This window comes from Budorcas taxicolor, chromosome 12 (genome assembly GCF_023091745.1).
Source record: "Budorcas taxicolor isolate Tak-1 chromosome 12, Takin1.1, whole genome shotgun sequence".
Taxonomy (NCBI): domain Eukaryota; kingdom Metazoa; phylum Chordata; class Mammalia; order Artiodactyla; family Bovidae; genus Budorcas; species Budorcas taxicolor.
Genome location: NC_068921.1, coordinates 71,921,384 through 71,941,061, shown reverse-complemented (window position 1 = coordinate 71,941,061; position 19,678 = coordinate 71,921,384). Strand labels below are relative to the sequence as shown.

The window sequence follows — 19,678 nt, the reverse complement described above, 5'->3', positions numbered from 1 at the left end:
ATCTGGAGAGTCTGAGGACTTTGGCACCATCACTGTGTAATATTTGGATTTTTTGCACCTAGTAGGCTGCAGTAAGTTAGACAATGAATTTAATCCAGGTACTCCTCATGCACACCCCAGATAACCACATGTGGTGGCCAGTTGATTAGAGCTGTTTATGTTTTCTCTCTAGCTGCTGGTGGTGGTAGTGTTCAGTCCCTAATTCAAGTCCAACTCTTTGAGACCTCATGGTCTGCAGCACACCAGGCTTCTCCATCCTTCACTACCTACCGGAGTTTGCTCAAACCCATGTCAGCTGAGTTGGTGATGCCATCCAACTATCTCATCCTCTGTCATACACTTCCCCTCCTGCCTTCAATCTTTCCCATCATCAGGATCTTTTCCAATGAGTTGGCTCTTCACATCAGGCAGTCAAAGTACTAGAGCTTAAGCTTGAGCATCAGTTTCTTCCAGTGACTATTTAGGGTTGATTTCCTTTAGGATTGACTGGTTTGATCTCCTTGCAGTCCAAGGGACTCTCAAGAGATTTCTCCAACACCACAGTTCAGAAATATCAGTTCTTCCATGTTAAGATTTCTTTATGGTCCAACTCTCACATCCATATATGACTACTAGAAAACCATCAGTTCAGTTCAGTTCAGTTTGGTCGCTCAGTCCTGTCCAACTCTTTGCAACCCTATGGACTGTAGCACACCAGGCCTCCCTGTTCATCACCAACTCCTGGAGTTTACCCAAATTCATGCCCATTGAGTCAGTGATGCCGTCCAACCATCTCACCCTCTGTCATCCCCTTCTCCTCCCACCTTCAATCTTTGCCAGCATCAGGGTCTTTTCAAATGAGTCAGTTATTTGCATCAGGTGGCCAAAGTATTGGAGTTTCACCTTCAGCATCAGTCCTTCCAATGAATATTCAGGACTGATTTCCTTTAGGATGGGCTGGTTGGCTCTCCTTGCAGTCCAAGGGACTCTCAAGAGTCTTCTCCAACACCACAGTTCAAAAGCATCAATTCTTAAGCACTCAGCTTTCTTTATAGTCCAACTCTCACATCCATACATGACTGCTGGAAAAAATATAGCTTTGACTAGATGGACCTTTGTTGGCAAAGTAATGCTTCTTGCCAGGAGCCAGCGTGAGGACCTCTGCCCATGGCAAATATCAGGAGGAAGGAGGCGTCGGCATACGCAAAGGCGGATCGAGCCTTAGGAAACCCCCTGTTCCCTAGCATCTACCCCCAAAACCAGAGTCTACCTACTTTACTGTTTCATGCTCTCACCTATACCTCTGACTTTATGGGGGGCTGACCCCCATTACCTCTCTCGGAGAAGGAGTTAACTTACAGCTCCAAGTCAATAAAAATTCCTGGGCGTGACAGGAGTGTTTCAACTTACGAACTCCACTGAAGGTTATCTAGCCTGCCTTACAAGTTCGTCCGGCCACATGTGATTGTTTACAGCCTCCCAACTGTGAGAGGCATGAGATGTTTTAGACTTACTAAAGGCAGATTCTTTTGGGAAGTTAGAAATTATTAGTATAGTGGGTTGGTTAGGAATTGTATTCGTGAAGGGTTTTTCATTTGTTGTGCCAATAATTGCTGCTAATTCCCTGCCCTGGGTGTGACAAGGGTATCTCAGATTAAACCTCTCTGCTGACAGACAACCTCTCAACCATAAACATCACAGAGAGTTTGGAGTATTTTAAAAATCTTAATTAGCATGGGGCTTTTTCTCATTGTTGAGTCAATGATTGCCACCAGGCCTCCGTGTCCTTAGGCACCTGGGAATATATTAATGTATTCGGAATATAGAAAAGGAAATATAGTAGTTTTTGATGTTAGTAATACTAGACTTTTTGAGTTAATGAATTTTCACTTTTGTTATAGATCACTGTACTTTGTTATAAATCACTGTGTCCTTACTATGCAAAAATGTAACTTTATCACTATCTTAAGACTAAATAGATCTTAAGGGGAACATTGGTGAAGGGTTTTCATTTGTCAGGCTGATGTTTGCTGCTAAATCTCCATATTCCCTGTTGGGAAAGACTAGAGATCTCTTCAAGAAAATTAGAGATACCAAGGGAACATTTCATGCAAAGGTGGGCTCAATAAAGGACAGAAATGGTATGGACCTAACAGAAACAGAAGATATTAAGAAGAGGTGGCAAGAATACATGGAAGAACTGTACAAAAAAGATCTTCACGACCCAGATAGTCATGATGATGTGATCACTAATCTAGAACCAGACATCTTGGAATGTGAAGTCAAGTGGGCATTAGAAAGCATCACTACGAACAAAGCTAGTGGTGGTGATGGAATTCCAATTGAGCTGTTTCAAATCCTGAAAGATGATGCTGTGAAAGTGCTGCACTCAATATGCCAGCAAATTTGGAAAACTGAGCAGTGGCCACAGGACTGGAAAAAGTCAGTTTTCATTCCAATCCCAAAGAAAGGCAATGCCAAAGAATGCTCAAACTACCGCACAATTGCACTCATCTCACATGCTAGTAAAGTAATGCTCAAAATTCTCCAAGCCAGGCTTCAGCAATACGTGAACCGTGAACTCCCTGATGTTCCATCTGGTTTTAGAAAAGGCAGAGGAACCAGAGATCAAATTGCCAACATCCGCTGGATCATGGAAAAAGCAAGAGAGTTCCAGAAAAACATCTATTTCTGCTTCATTGACTATGCCAAAGCCTTTGATTGTGTGGATCACAGTAAACTGTGGAAAATTCTGAAAGAGATGGGAATACCAGACCACCTGACCTGCCTCTAAAGAAATCTGTATGCAGGTCAGGAAGCAACAGTTAGAACTGGACATGGAACAACAGACTGGTTCCAAATAGGAAAAGGAGTACGTCAAGGCTGTATATTGCCACCCTGCTTATTTAACTTACATGCAGAGTACATCATGAGAAATGCTGGACTGGAGGAAACACAAGCTGGAATCAAGATTGCCGGGAGAAATATCAATAACCTCAGATATGCAGATGACACCACCCTTATGGCAGAAAGTGAAGAGGAGCTAAAAAGCCTTTTGATGAAAGTGAAAGAGGAGAGTGAAAAAGTTGGCTTAAAGCTCAACATCCAGAAAACAAAGATCATGGCATCCGGTCCCATCACTTCATGGGAAATAGATGGGGAAACAGTGGAAACACTGTCAAACTTTATTTTTTTGGGCTCCAGAATCACTGCAGATGGTGACTGCAGCCATGAAATTAAAAGACGCTTACTCCTTGGAAGAAAAGTTATGACCAACCTAGATAGCATATTGAAAAGCAGAGACATTACTTTGCTGACTGAGGTCCGTCTAGTCAAGGCTATGATTTTTCCTGTGGTCATGTATGGATGTGAGAGTTGGACTGTGAAGAAGGCTGAGTGCCAAAGAATTTTGAACTGTGGTGTTGGAGAAGACTCTTGAGAGTCCCTTGGACTGCATGGAGATCCAACCAGTCCATTCTGAAGGAGATCAGCCCTGGGATTTCTTTGGAAGGAATGATGCTAAAGCTGAAACTCCAGTACTTTGTCCACCTCATGCAAAGACTTGACTCATTGGAAAATACTCTGATGCTGTGAGGGGTTGGGGGCAGGAGGAGAATGGGACGACTGAGGATGAGATGGCTGGATGGCATCACGGACTCGATGGACGTGAGTCTGAGTGAACTCTGGGAGATGGTGATGAACAGAGAGGCCTGGCGTGCTGCGATTCATGGGGTCGCAAAGAGTCAGACACAACTGAGCGACTGAACTGAACTGATAAGGAATATAACTAGCATATAGGAGAAATAAGTATTAACCTTTAAGATTAATCATGTTAACCTTAGGTTAAATAAATTCCTTTCTTAGCTGTAACCACTACACCCTCACCCTATAGGAATGCAACTTTATCTGGTACCTTCAGAGGGTGGCGCCTGGTTTAAGAAAGAACACCCTTGGAAAAAATAAGTTTTTTGGTTATCTGAAAGAAGGGATCATAAAATGTCCGCAGGCCTCATGGCCAGAAGGTGATGTAAAACCCCTAAGACCTTTTTCTTTTATACATTTATATGAAGCACCTGATTTTGATAAAGGTCAGAACTGCTGACCCCCGCGTGACTTTAAAATTTCCATTTGTCTCTATGTGTAACAAAGGTAATATAAGCAAACCTAAAAAATAAAGAAATCGGATCAGTTTCTGGAAAGGCTTGTTCCCCCGTGTCGTTCTTTCTCACTCCACTTTTTTCTGGCTGAATTCCCATCTGGAGCGTGGGTGCTCGCCATGTCTACTTACTTGCCCCTGCTTTTAAGTTCCACGTGAGAAGGAGCCCAAGGAGGGGGACCTTCCGATATTCAAGTGCCGCCAGTGGCCCAACGTAGATGGTGCAAATTCCTTGTCTTGGAATTTTATTGGTATCTCACGTAAACCAAGTTATTCAGCCTCTTTTTCTCCACTAATATTTCCTACTACACTATCCGTTTCCAATCTCTCTATATATGTGTAATTAAATAAGTTTTTTCCTAGGACAATGACTCCGTCCCCACTTTGAATTACCCTGGACCCACCAGGGCTGGACCCCGGCGGTCTCTATTTTTTAATATGCTGTCTAAGCTGGTCATAGCTTTTCTTCCAAAGAGCAAGCATCTTTTAATTTCATGGCTGCAGTCACCATCTGCAGTGATTTTGGAGCCCAGAAAAATAAAATCAGCCACTGTTTCCACTGCTTCTCCATCTATTTGCCATGAAGTTATGGACTGGATGCCATGATCTTTGTTTTCTGAATGTTGAGCTTTAAGCCAACTTTTTCACTCTCCTCTTTCACTTTCATCAAGAGGCTCTTTAGTTCTTCACTTTCTGCCATAAGGGTGGTGTCATCTGCATATCTGAGGTTATTGATATTTCTCCTGGCAATCTTGACTCCAGCTTGTGCTTCATCCAGCCCAGCGTTTCTCATGATGTACTCTGCCTGTAAGTTAAATAAGCAGGGTGACAATATACAGCCTTGACATACTCCTTTTCCTATTTGGAACCAGTCTGTTGTTCCATGTCCAGTTCTAACTGTTGCTTCCTGACCTGCATACAGATTTCTTTAGAGGCAGGTAAGGTGGTCTGGTATTCCCATCTCTTTCAGAATTTTCAACAGTTTGTTGTGATCCACACAGTCAAAGGCTTTGGCATAGTCAATAAAGCATAAATAGATATTTTTTCTGGAACTCTCTTGCTTTTTTGATGATCCAGTGTATGTTGGCAATTTGATCTCTGGTTCCTCTACGTTTTCTAAATCCATCTTGAACATCTGGAAGTTCATGGTTCACGTACTGTTGAAGCCTGGCTTGGAGAATTTTGAGCATTACTTTTCCAGTGTGTGAGATTAGTCCAATTTTGTGGCAGCGTTCTTTGGCATTGCCTTTCTTTGGGATTGGAATGAAAACTGACCTTTTCCAGTCCTGTGGTCACTGCTGAGTTTTCCAAATTGCTGGCATATTGAGTGCAGCACTTATATAGCATCATCTTTTAGGATTTGAAATAGCTCAACTGGAATTCCATTACCTGCACAAGGTTTGTTTGTAGTGACGTTTCGTAAGTCCCACTTGACTTCATATTCCAGGATGTCTGGCTCTAGGTTTTTGATCACACCATAGTGGTTATCCAAGTCATTAATATCTTTTTGTATAGTTCTTCTGTGTATTTTTGCCCCCTCTTCCTAATGTATTCTTCTTCTGTTAGGTTCATACCATTTCTGTCCTTTATTGTGCCCAACTTTACATGAACTGTTCCTTTGTGATCTCTAATTTTCTTGAAGAAATCTCTAGTCTTTCTTATCTGTTGTTTTCCTCTATTTCTTTGCATTGATTACTGAGGAAGGCTTTCTTATCTCACCTTGACATTCTTTAGAACTCTGCATTGAAATGGGTATATCTTTCATTTTCTCCTTTGCCTTTAGATTCTCTTCTTTTCTCAGATATTTGTAAGGCCTCCTCAGACAACCACTTTGTTTTTTCACATCTCTTTTTCTCAGGGATAGTTTTGATCACCACCTCCTGTATAACGTCACGAACCTCTGTCTATAGTTCTTCAGGTACTCTGTCTATCTGATCTAATCCCTTGAATATATTTCTCCCTTCTGCTGTATAATCATAAGGGATTTGATTTAGGTTGATTTAGGTTATACCTGAATGGTCTAGTGGTTTTCCCTACTTTCTTCAATTTAAGTGTGATTTTTGCAATAAGGAGTTCATGATCTGAGCCACAGTCAACTCCCAGTCTTGTTTTTGCTCACTGTATAGAGCTTCTGCATCTTTGGCTGCCAATAATATAATCAATCTTATTTCAGTGTTGATCATCTTGTGATGTCTATGTATAGTCTTCACTTGTGTTGTTGGAAGAGGGTGTTTGCTATGACCAGTGTGTTCTCTTAGCAAAACTCTGTTAGCCTTTGCTCTGTTTCATTTTGTACTCCAAGGTCAAACTGTTAGTCCAGGTATCTCTTGACTTCCTACTTTTACATTCCAGTCCCCTATGATGAAAATGACTTTGTGTGTGTGTGTGTGTGTGTGTGTGTGTGTGTGTGTGTGTGTGTGTGTGTGTGTGTGTTAATTCTAGAATGTGTTGTAGGTCTTCATAGAGCCATTCAACTTCAGCTTCCTTGGCATTAGTGGTTGGGGCTTAAGTTTGGATTATCATGATATTGAATGGTTTGCTTTGGAAATGAATGGAGATCATTCTCTTATTTTTGAGATTGCATTCAAGTACTGCATTTTGGACTCTTGTTGACTATGAGTGCTATTCCATTTCTTTTTTTTTTTTTATTTTTTACTGATATAGTTTATGTAAAGGATGGGATATTTTCCACTTTCACCATTCTGTGGTACTTTTTTCTTGATATGCCCAAGTGCTGGAAATTTGCTAAAATATGTTTTATTTATTTATTTATTTTAAATTTTATTTTTTTTAATTTTATTTTTACTTTATTTTACTTTACAATACTGTATTGGTTTTGCCATACATTGACATGAATCCACCACGGGTGTATACGAGCTCCCAATCCTGAATCCCCCTCCCACCTACCACCCCATATCATCTCTCTGGATCATCCCCATGCACCAGCCCCAAGCATCCTGTATCCTGTGTCGAACATAGACTGGCACTTCGTTTCTTCAATGCCATTCTCCCAAATCATCCCACCCTCTCCCTCTCCCTCAGAGTCCAAAAGTCCGTTCTATACATCTGTGTCTCTTTTGCTGTCTTGCATACAGGGTCATCATTACCATCTTTCTAAATTCCATATATATGTGTCAGTATACTGTATTGGTGTTTTTCTTTCTGGATTACTTCACTCTGTATAATCGGCTCCAGTTTCATCCATCTCATTAGAACTGATTCAAATGTATTCTTTTTAACAGCTGAGTAATACTCCATTGTGTATATGTACCACAGCTTTCTTATCCATTCATCTGCTGATGGACATCTACGTTGTTTCCATGTCCTGGCTATTATCAACAGTGCTGCAATGAACATTGGGGTACATGTGTCTCTTTCAATTCTGGTTTCCTCGGTGTGTATGCCCAGCAGTGGGATTGCTGGGTCATAAGGCAGTTCTATTTGCAATTTTTTAAGGAATCTCCATACTGTTTTCCATAGTGGCTGTACTAGTTTGCATTCCCACCAACAGTGTAAGAGGATTCCCTTTTCTCCACACCCTCTCCAGCATTTATTGCTTGTAGGCTTTTGGATCACAGTCATTCTGACTGGTGTGAAATGGTACCTCATTGTGGTCTTGATTTGCATTTCTCTGATAATGAGTGATGTTGAGCATCTTTTCATGTGTTTGTTAGCCATCCGTATGTCTTCTTTGGAGAAATGCCTATTTAGTTCTTTGGCCCACTTTTTGATTGGGTGGTTTATTTTTCTGGAGTTGAGCTGCATAAGTTGCTTGTATATTTTTGAGATTAGTTGTTTGTCAGTTGCTTCATTTGCTATTATTTTCTCCCATTCCAAAGGCTGTCTTTTCACCTTGCTTATAGTTTCCTTTGTTGTTCAGAAGCTTTTAATTTTAATTAGATCCCATTTGTTTATTTTTGCTTTTACTTCCAGTATTCTGGGAGGTGGGTCATAGAGGATCCTGCTGTGATTTATGTCGGAGAGTGTTTTGCCTATGTTCTCCTCTAGGAGTTTTATACTTTCTGGTCTTACGTTTAGATCTTTAATCCATTTTGAGTTTATTTTTGTGTGTGGTGTTAGAAAGTGATCTAATTTCATTCTCTTACAAGTGGTTGACCAGTTTTCCCAGCACCACTTTTAAAGAGATTGTCTTTACTCCATTGTATATTCTTGCCTCCTCTGTTGAAGATAAGGTGTCCATAGGTGCACGGGGTTTATCTCTGGGCTTTCTATTTTGTCCCATTGATCTGTATTTCTGTCTTTGTCCCACTACCATACTGTCTTAATGACTGTGGCTTTGACTCCATTTCTTCTAATAGATTCTTTCCCACAGTAGTAGATATAATGGTCATTTAGTTAAATTCTCCCATTCCCATCCATTTTAGTTCATTGATTCTAAAAATGCCAATGTTCATTCTTGCCATCCATCACCTATTTGACCACTTCCAATGTACCTTGATTAATGGACCCAACATTCTAGGTTCCTATGCAATATTGCTCTTTACATCATCGGACTTTTTCTCACCACCAGACACATCTACAACTAGGCATTGTCTCTGCTTTTGCTTAGCCTCTTCATTCGTTCTGGAGATATTTCTCTGCTCTTCTCCAATAGCATATTGGGCACCTACCGGCCTGTAGGGTAGGTCTGTGCTGTAAATAATAACACTGCTGCTTCCTCTAAATAGTAACTAAGAGTGTATCTTAGGGCTTCCCAGTTGTCTCATTGATAAAGAATCCACCTGTCAATGTAGGACACACAGGAGACAGGTTCAATCCCTGGGTTGGGAAGATCCCCTGGAGGAGGACAGGGCAATCCACTCCAGTATTCTTGCCTGGATAATCCGAGGGACAGAGGAGTGTGGCAGACTACAGTCCATGGGGTCTCAAAGAGTCAGACATGATTGAGCAACTGAGAAAGCAAGAGTGTATCTTAAAGGTCACTGCTGTAGCCACCAACAAAAGGAAGGACACCTGACTGGTGTGCCCAGAAGGCATAAGCCTGCTTCATATGAAGTAGGTTTCAGATGTGCTCCAAGGACTACTGATGTCCTGACATTTATTTTCAGGTGCTATTGCCTAACTGCCCCTGGAAACTTATGCTGACATTTTTATCTGATGACATATTGGCATCTGATTATTATGGGACTTTGGGGGCACAGTTTTGGAAAAGTGAGCATAGCAATGGTCAATCATGGACAAGTAGATAAAACCAGGATGGCATTTGCTTTCCTTTCTCTAGTCAACTTTTTGCATTTGCCAATGCCTCAATGATGAAGCCATATCCAAGTTCTATCTAAAAGATGCTGGGATCAACTAGCAGTGTCTGCCATGGCCATTGTTAGGGGAGAGTTAGCACATGTGTCAGGCATATTAGGTTCATGGATCCTAATACATGGATCCTAATACCATGGATCATCAAGTCTGCTATTTTAAGGGGTTCTCATGCCAGATTCCCAGGGACTTTGTTCAACATAAGGTAATTAATGGGGCTTCCCAGGTGGAGCTAGTGGTAAATGCAGGGGATGTCAGAGATGTGGGTTCGATCCCTGGGTTGGGAAGATCTAGGTATTCTTCCCTGGAGAATTCCATGGACAGAGGAGCCTGGTGGGCTACAGTCCATGGCATTGCAAAGGGCTGGACATGACAGAAGCGACTGAGCACAAGGTGATTATTAAGATTAATAAGATATTGCATATCTTATTAAAATATGCAATAATGCTAAGACTGTTGGATATTAGCTGAGTAAGATTTGGTGGTTTTCTGAACACAAATAACAAAGTCTGGAGAAAAATGCACATCATCACACACAGGCATCCTTAACCTTGATTATTCTCCCTCTGAGACACTGCAGCTGTGATTAAAAGCACAACCTTGGGAATAAGATAGTGTGGGTCTCATGCCCAGGTCTATCAGTTAGGTGGGTTAATATAGCTAATAACTGGGCAGTCAGTGCTCTTAATCCCTTAGTCTCTGGGGATCTCAAGAGGATTTCTTGAGTAGATTCTTGTAGAATGCCTGCTGGCCACTACCAAAGGCATTAGAACCTTGAATAAGAGGCAATTGAGAACTTATTCACAACTAGCAGGTCTCACATAGCTTGAATAATAACCTGCATCAGGGCTATCAGCCCGAGGGTCCCCCTTCCAAGGAAGATCTGCACCCCACACTTGTGGGGTGTGTCCCCAAATGTCCTCAGGGTTATGGGAAACACAGCTGTCAGTCCTGTGAACTATAGGTTTACACGTCTGTGACTGTGGGCTGATGCTATGGCTGTGACATAGTCTGCTTCAGGATAGCGAGCTCAGTGCTTGTGGCAAAAAGATGCTACTTTGGGCAATATAACAACAGAGCCTTGACATCCCCTCTCCCCCTGTACTACTTAACTCTTTGGCAGACTTTCCAGTTCACTCATGCTGGCATTCTGCTTAGCCCTAAGTGAGATTTGAAAGAAACAGGATAGATTTTCATGGGTCCAGATTCCCTTGGCCTATAACTCTTGGCTTTGAGGTGAAGTAGGTGATGGGGTGTTTGGGTTCCCTGGTTTTCCAGGCTGAGATAATACCTGACTTCTAAAGTTGACCCCACCTTCCATCCCTGCTGGAGAGAATCAGCTGCACTTTGATCTCCTGACAGGGAAGCAGATGAGGGAGGCCACACTGAAGAGTTCACTCCAGGACTCTCCCTGGGGGAACCTCCACGTCTGCTTCCTGCTCGGAAGCCCTGTCTGTGATGAACAGTGTTGATGTCGCTCTCTGTGGAGTGGAAATGGGAGCCTGGTTCTAGTGAGTTTTCTCCACTTTCTGGAGCTGGGTTTTCAGATCCTCCTGACAGAATTCACCTGTATCATCCCTGTGAGCACCCAGTGTCCAGCCTGGCTGAGTTCTGGGGGTGGTTGGGACATCTGTAGGGATGCAGAAAAGACCTGAACAGATCTCCCAGAATTTCTTATTTGGAGTTTGAGCTCAATCTGAGTTTATGTTGCTCTTACAACACAAAGTTATAGGCAGCTAAAAAGTTACTCAATAGAGTGAAGAGAGAGAGCAGTGTGGATGCTGAAATGAGATCACAGGTACCCAACTGGATGATCAAAAGCATCACTGAATCACTTTCAACTCTGTGCCTAAATGAAGTAAAAAGGGGAAAGGTTAGAATGTGTCACTGTTCAGAGAAGGGTTTTTCCTTAAAGCAATATTACAGCTGACGGTCCCTAACAGTTAGGTTCCTGGTGAGATGTCCCAGGCAGGAAAGAGTCCCACTCAGGGCTGAATGGATGGTCACCTGGCCCCTAGCCCAGGCTGTCCTCCCCTAGCCCAGGGCTTTCCACCCTCTCTGAGCCCCAGTGACTTACAAGAGGAAGCCAGCTCCTTCCTTCCATCTTTTTTTTTTTTAATTAATTAATTTATTTTAATTGGAGGCTAATTTCTTTACAATACTGTAGTGTTTTTTGTCATACATTGACATGAATCAGCCAAGGGTGTACATGTGCTCCCCATCCTGAACCCCCCTCCCACCTCCTTCCCCATCCCATCCCTCAGGGTCATCCCAGTACACTGGACGTGAGCACCCTGTCTCATGCATTGAACGTGGACTGGCGATCTGTTTCACATATGGTAATATACACATTTCAATACTATTCTCTCAAATCATCCCACCCTCGCCTTCTCCCACAGAGTCCAAAGTCTGTTCTTTACATCTGTATCTCTTTTGTTGTCTCGCATATAGGATCATTGTAACCATCTTTCTTAATTCCACATATATGCATTAATATACTGTATTGGTGTTTTTCTTCCTGGCTTATTCCACTCTGTATAACAGGCTCCAGTTTCATCCACCTCATTAGAACTGATTCAAATGTATTCTTTTTAATAGCTGAGTAATATTCCATTTTGTATATGTACCACACTTTCTTATCCATTCATCCACCGATGGACATATAGGTTGCTTCCATGTCCTAGCTATTGTAAACAGTGCTGCAGTGAACATTGGGGTACACGTGTCTCTTTCAATTCTGATTTCCTCAGTATGTATTCCTAGCAGTGGGATTGCTGAGTCATATGGCAGTTCTATTTGAAGTTTTTAAAGGAATCTCCACACTGTTCTTCATAGTGACTATACTAGTTTATATTCCCACCCACAGTGTAAGAGGGTTCCCTTTTCTCTGGACCCTCTCCAGCATTTATTGTTTGTAGACTTTTGGATAGCAGCCATTCTGACTGGCATGAGATGGTACCTTGTTGTGCTTTTGATTTGCGTTTCTCTGATAGTGAGTGATGTTGAGAGTCTTTTCATGTGTCTGGTAGCCATCAGTATGTTTTCTTTGGAGAAATGTCTGTTTAGTTCTTTGGCCCATTTTTTGATTGGGTCATTTATTTTTCTGGAGTTGAGCTGCAGGAGTTGCTTGTATAATTTTTAGATTAATTCTTTGTCAGTTGCTTCATTTGATATTATTTTCTCCCATTCTGAAGGCTGTCTTTTCACCTTACTTATAGTTTCCTTTGTTGTGCAAAAGCTTTTAATTTTAATTGGGTCCCATTTGTTTATTTTTGCTTTTATTTCCATTACTCTGGGAGGTGGGTCATAGAGGATCCTGCTGTGATTTATGTCATAGAATGTTTTGCCTATGTTTTCCTCTAGGAGTGTTATAGTTTCTGGTCTTACATTTAGATCTTTAATCCATTTTGAGTTTATTTTTGTGTATGGTATTAGTGTTCTAGTTTCATTCTTTTACAAGATGGTTGACCAGTTTTCCCAGCACCACTTGTTAAAGAGATCGTCTTTTCTCCATTGTGTATTCTTGCCTCCTTTGTCAAAGATAAGTTATCCAGAGGTGCATGGGTTTATCTCTGGGCTTTCTATTTTGTTCCATTGATCTATAGTACTTTGTGCCAGTGCCATACTGTCTTGATGACTGTAGCTTTGTAGTAGAGCCTGAAGTCAGGCAGGTTGATTCCTCCAGTTCCATTCTTCTTTCCTTAGGGGATTCATGTCAATGTATGGCCAAACCAATACAGTATTGTAAAGTAAAATAAAGTAAAAATAAATTAAAAAAAAAAGATTGCTTTGACTATCGAGGTTTTTTGTATTTCCATATAAATTGTGAAATTATTTGTTGTAGTTCTCTGGAAAATACTGTTGTTAGCTTGATAGGGATTACATTGAATCTATAGATGGCTTTGAGTACTATACTCATTTTCACTATATTGATTCTTCTGATCCATGAACATGGTATATTTCTCCCTCTATTTGTGTCATCTTTAATCTCTTTCATCAGTGTTTTATAGTTTTCTATATTCAAGTCTTTAGTCTCCTTATGTAGATTTGTTCCTAAGCATTTTATTCTTTTCATTGCAATGGTGAATGGAATTGTTTCCTTTATTTCTCTGTTTTTCTCATTGTTATTGTATTGGAATGCAAGGAATTTCTGTGTGTTGATTTTATATTCTGCAACTCTACTATATTCATTGATTAGCTCTAGTAATTTTCTGGTGGTGTTTTTAGGGTTTTCTATGCATAGGAACATGTCATCTGCAAACAGTGAGAGTTTTACGTCTCCTTTTCCAATCTGGATTCCTTTTATTTCTTTTTCTTCTCTGAGTATTGTGGCTAAAACTTCCAAAACTATGTTGAATAGTAGTGGTGAGAGTGGGCACCCTTGTCTTATTCCTGATTTTAGGGTAAATGCTTTCAATTTTTCATCATTGAGGATAATGTTTGCTGTGGGTTTGTCATATATAGCTTTTATTATGTTGAGGTATGTTCCTTCTATGCCTGCTTTCTGGAGGATTTTTAGTATAAATGAGTGTTGAGTTTTGTCAAAGGCTCTCTCTTTCAATTTGTTAATGTGGTATATCACATTGATTGATTAATTTGTGAATATTGAAGAATCCTTGCAACCCTGGGATAAAGCCCACTTGGTCATGATGTGTGATTTTTTTAATATGCTGTTGGATTCTGTTTGCTAGAATTTTGTTGAGGATTTTTGCATCTATGTTCGTCAGTGATATTCGCCTGTAGTTTTCTCTTTTTGTGGCATCTTTGTCTGGTTTTGGTATTAGGGTGATGGCAGCCTCATAGAATGAGTTTGGATGTTTATCTTCCTCTTCAATTTTCTGGAAGAGTTTGAGTAGAATAGGTATTAGCTGTTCTCTAAATTTTTGTTAGAATTCACCTGTGAAGTCCTGGGCTTTTATTTGTTGGAGATTTCTGATTACAGTTTCCATTTCCATGCTTGTGATGGGTCTGTTAAGATTTTCTATTTCCTCCTGGTTCAGTTTTGGAAAGTTATACTTTTCTAAGAATTTATCCATTTCTCCTAAGTTGTCCATTTTATTGTCATATAGTTGCTGATAGTAGTCTCTTATGATCCTTTGTATTTCTGTGTTGTCTGTTGTGATTTCTCCATTTTCATTTCTAATTTTGTTGATTTGATTCTTTCCCCTGTTTTTCTTGATGAGTCTGGCTAATGGTTTGTCTATTTTATTTATCCTCTCAGAGAAGCAGCTTTTAGTTTTGTTGATTTTTGCTATAGTCTCCTTTGTTTCTTTTTCATTAATTTCTGCCCTATTTTTTTTTTATGATTCCTTTCCTTCTACTAACCCTGGGGTTCTTCATTTCTTCTTTTTCTAGTTGCTTTAGGTGTAGAGTTAGGTTATTTATTTGATTTTTCTCTTGTTTCTTGAGGTAAACTTGTATTGCTATGAACCTTCCCCTTAGCACTACTTTTACTGAATCATATAGGTTTTGGGTTGTTGTGTTTTCATTTTGATTTGTTTCTATGGGCATTTTGATTTCTTTTTTGATTTCTTCTGTGATTTGTTGGCTATTCAGCACCGTGTTGTTCAGCCTCCATATGTTGGAATTTTAAATAGTTTTTCTCCTGTAACTGAGATCTAATCTTTTGCATTGTGGTCAGAAAAGATGCTTGGAATGATTTCATTTTTTTTGAATTTACCAAGGATAGATTTATGGCCCAGGGTGTGATCTATCCTGGAGAAGGGTCCATGTGCACTTGAGAAAAAGATGAAGTTCATTGTTTTGGGGTGAAATGTCCTATAGATATCAATGATGTCTAACTGGTCCATTGTATCATTTAAAGTTTGTGTTTGCTTGCTAATTTTCTGTTTAGTTGATCTATCCATAAGTGTGACTGGTTTATTAAAGTCTCTGACTGTTGTGTTACCGTTAATTTCCCCTTTCATACTTGTTGGCATTTGCCTTACTTATTGCTGTGCTCTTGCAGCTGCTAAGTCACTTCAGTCATGTCCGAGTCTGTGCAACCCCATAGACGGCAGCCCACCCTGGGATCCTCCAGGCAAGAACACTGGAGTGGGTTGCCATTTCCTTCTCCAATGCATGAAAGTGAAAAGCCAAAGTGAAGTTGCTCAGTCGTGTCCGACTCTTAGTGACCTCATGGACTGCAGCCTGCCAGGCTTCTCCATCCATGGGATTTTCCAGGCAAGAGTACTGGAGTTGGGTGCCATTGCCTTCTCCACAGTGCTCCTAGTTGGGTGCATATATATTTATAATTGTTATGCTTTATTCTTGGATTGATCCTTGATCATTATGTAGTGTCCTTCTTTGTCTCTTTTCACATCCTTTATTTCAAAGTCTATTTTATCTGATATGAGTATTGCTACTCCTGCTTTCTTTTGATCCCCATTTGCATGAAATATATTTTTCCAACCCTTCACTTTCAGCCAGTATGTGTCCCTTGTTTTGAGGTGGGTCTCTTGTAAACAGCATATATAGGGGTCTTGTTTTTGTATCCATTCTGCCAGACTTTGTCTTTTGGTTGGGGCATTCATCCCATTTACATTTAAGGTAATTATTGATAGGCATGATCCTGTTGCCATTTACTTTGTTGTTTTGGGTTTGAGTTTATAAACCTTTTCTGTGTTTTCTGTCTAGAGAAAATCCTTTAGCATTTGTTGAAGAGCTCGTTTGGTGGTGCTGAATTCTCTCAGCTTTTGCATGTCTGTAAAGCTTTTGATTTCTCCTTCATATTTGAATGAGATCCTTTCTGGGTATAGTAATCTGGGTTGTAGGCTTTTCTCTTTCATCACTTTAAGTATGTCCTGTCATTCCCTTCTGGCCTGGGGAGTTTCTATTAAAAAATCAGCTGTTATCCTTATGGGAATCCCCTTGTGTATTATTTGTTGTTTTTCCCTTGCTGCTTTTAATATTTGTTCTTTGTGTTTGATGTTTGTTAATTTGATTAATATGTATCTTGGGGTGTCTTGCCTTGGTTTTATCTTGTTTGGGACTCTCTGGGTTTCTTGAACTTTGGTGACTATTTCCTTCTCCATTTTAGGGAAGTTTTCAACTATTATCTCCTAAAGCATTTTTTCATGGCCTTTCTTTTTGTCTTCTTCTTCTGGGACTCCTATAATTCGAATGTTGGGATGTTTAACATTGTCCCAGAGGTCTCTGATGTTGTCCTCATTTCTTTTAATTCTTTTTTCCTCTCTGCCTCATTTATTTCTACCATTCTCTCCTCCACCTCATTTATCTTATTTTCTGCCTCAGTTATTCTACTATTGGTTTCCTCTAGGGTGCTTTGGTCTCAGTTATTGCATTATTCATTATTGATTTACTCTTTTTTATTTCTTTTAAGTCCTTGTTAAAATTTTCTTGCATTTTCTCAGTCCTTGTCTCCAGACTATTTATCTGTAACTCCATTTTATTTTCAAGATTTTGGATCATTTTTACTGGTCATTCAGATCATTATTCTGAATTCATTTTTAGGTAAACTCTCTATTTCCTCCTCTTTTGTTTGGTTTGGTGGGCATTTATCATGTTCCTTTACCTGCTGAGTATTTCTCTGCCTTTTCATCTTGTTTAGATTGCTGTGTTTGGGGTGGCCTTTCTGTATGCTGGAAGTTTGTGGTTCCTCTTTATTGTGACGGTTCCTCCCTGTGGGTGGGGTTGGACGAGTGGCTTGTCAAGGTTTCCTGCTTAGGGAAGCTTGCATCAGTATTCTGGTGGGTGAAGCTAGATCTCTTCTCTCTGGAGTGCAATGAACTGTCCAGTAGTGAATTTTGAGGTGTCTATGGGCGACTTAGCAGCAGCAGCAGCAGCAGCATGGGTTTAGTGTGACTTTTGGCCACGTGTATTTTAATGCTTGGGATTATGTTCCTACATTGTTGGAGAATTATCTTGGTATATATGTCTTGCTTTGAAACTTGTTGGCTCTTGGGTGGAGCTTGGTTTCAGTGTAGGTATGGAGGCTTTTGGATGAGGTCTTGTTGATGAATGTTCCATGGAGTCAGGAGTTTTCTGGTGTTCTCAGGTTTTGGATTTAAGCCTCCTGCCTCTGGCTTTCAGTTATTCTTACAGTAGCCTCAAGACTTTTCCATCCATACAGCACCAATGATAAAACATCTAGGTTAATGGTGAAAAGATTCTCCATGGTGAGGGACACCCAGAGAGAGTCACAGAGTTACATGGAGAAGAGAAGAAGGAGGAGGGAGATAGAGGTGACCAGGAGGAGAAGAGGGGGAGTCAAAAGAAGAGAAACCATCTAACCAGTAATCAGTTCCCTAAGTGTTCTCTACAGCCTGGAACATCAAAGAGATCCACAGAGTTAGGCAGAGAAGAGAAGAGGGAGGGAGGAGATAGAGGTGACCACCTTTCAAAGAGAATGGGCTGCCTTTCTGGGTGCCTGTCCTCCGCCAGCATTCAGAAGTTGTTTTGTGGAATTTGTACAGCATTCAAAGGATCTTTTGATGAATTTGTGGGGGAGAAAGTGGTCTCCCCTTCCTATTCCTCTGCCATCTTAGGACCGCCCCTGCTCCTTCCTTCTTTATAGAAATGGGGACACTAAACACAAGAGCAGGTTCTGTGTTTTTACTTGTTTGTACCTCAACTCCTCCAAACGTGCAGTGCCCAGGTGCACGTCTGTACTGACTGAACTGTCACCAGACAGGCATTCAGATACTGGACTAAGGAGTGAGGACCTGAAATTAGTCTGGAGTTTCCCCTGGATTCTTTCCCCCATCATTTTATAAAATCTATGTAGCCTCATGTAAGATGCATTACTAACTTCCCATAAACAACCTAGTTGTACTAACAGATCTTCTCTAGGATACACACAGGTAACAAAGTGATGTCACTATTTCCTGCTGATACAGCACAAGTTATCACTCATCCCAGACAGAGGTCAGAGGCTCACTGTGTGCCCCTGGCAATAGCAAGTTACATCCTTTTTCATGGTGGGGAATGAGAAATGTAAGGGTCCTTCCTGCCTGGCAGCCTGCAGCCCAGCTGTTCCCTGACAGGCAAGAGCCTGACCCTGGTGCTCATGGTCAGTGTGCTCTTAGAGAAGATGGCAGGAAATGAATGGGCAGTCATGTGACATCAGGCCCCAAACCACATGAAGTCACTCAAAAGATGGACACTGAGGCCACTGTCAGATTCTAATAGGGTGATGTCAGTGTCATGTGCCACAGTGCCCTCCAAACAACAGGACAGGTGTTCAGCAGGCAGATATAAAAACATCTATCAGGTTTCCAGGGCAGAAGTCAAGACCAAAGGCTCTTCATCTGTCGGGTCCTCTGGGCACAAGGGCAGTGCAGTGCCAGGTGCTCCGTGACCCACACAGAGGCTCCTGGCACAGGTGCAGGGAGAGGCCCAGGACGTGGGAGGCGGCAGACTGTCCCCTCCCTTACTCGTCTCACCCTGTCTTGGGTCTGGCTCTGGTCCAGGGTGGGGCATGTACTGACTCTATCCCAGCCCTTAGGTTACTCATCTAAGATGGAACAAAACACAGGTAGCTTACCAAAGTTCAGTGTGGTGAGGACTCTAATGAGGAATTAAATTTTAAAATGCTACTGATTCAAAAATTAGTGAACAGTAATTACTCACCCATGAAAAAGAATGAAATATTACCATTTGCAGCAACACTGATGGACTTAGGGAATATTATTATTAGTAAAATAAGTCAGAGAGAGACACATATGTTATCACTTATACATGGAATCTAAAAATAATACAAATGAATCTATACACAAACTAGAAATAGACTCAGAGGCATAAAAAACAAACTTGTGGTTACCAAAGGGCATTGGGAAAGAGTGAGGAGCAAATTAGAAATATGGGATTAATAGACACACTACTATTAATACATCAAATGGATAACAAGGATTAAGTGTAAAGCACAGAGAATTTTATTCAGTATCTTGTAATCACCTATAATGGAATATAATCAGAGAAAAGAAGTGAATGACTATACTACATACCTGAAACTAGCAGATTATTATAAATCAAATATACTTCAATATACTTTAAAAAAATTGTGAGCAATGTCCATCTGGAAAGATGCCAGAAGAATATGGAGGGAGGAATATTTGAGAGGACCTTGATGAAAGAACCAGTAAAGAACTTCTTTATCTAAATCTAGCTGGGATTTTGAATTTGATCAAAGATAGTTTCAAAGAGAATCTCTCATTCCCAGATCATTAAAGTGAAGCTTGGTGTGAGCAGCAGTTTGAGGGTCACGTGGAGGATTTCCTTTGGCAGGACATGTGACCACAGAGCCTGGGA

The 19,678-nt window shown here is 40.8% G+C and overlaps 1 protein-coding gene across 1 annotated transcript in view; it reads left to right on the top strand.

Moving 5' to 3' along the window:
- Window positions 1-19,678, top strand: part of LOC128057632 (ATP-binding cassette sub-family C member 4-like) — a 200,875-nt gene that overhangs the window by 134,732 nt on the left and 46,465 nt on the right. The gene's annotated exons all lie outside the window — the stretch shown is intronic.